Source organism: Acyrthosiphon pisum, chromosome X (genome assembly GCF_005508785.2).
Source record: "Acyrthosiphon pisum isolate AL4f chromosome X, pea_aphid_22Mar2018_4r6ur, whole genome shotgun sequence".
Taxonomy (NCBI): domain Eukaryota; kingdom Metazoa; phylum Arthropoda; class Insecta; order Hemiptera; family Aphididae; genus Acyrthosiphon; species Acyrthosiphon pisum.
Genome location: NC_042493.1, coordinates 16,005,947 through 16,006,154, shown reverse-complemented (window position 1 = coordinate 16,006,154; position 208 = coordinate 16,005,947).

Here is a 208-nt window from a genome sequence, read left to right as displayed (position 1 = left end):
TTTTATACATTTTTAACTACAAAATAATTATGAAATTTTAAATTTGATAAATTTTGTCGAAATTCGAATTTAAAATGCTTGTAAAAAAGTTGTGCCTATGTATTTTTAATATTTTTCAATTTCTATTGTAACAATATAATATCAGGAGCCTTGCATTAAATTTTCATACTTTTTACCAAACAAATACAATTTTATTGATATTTATAGA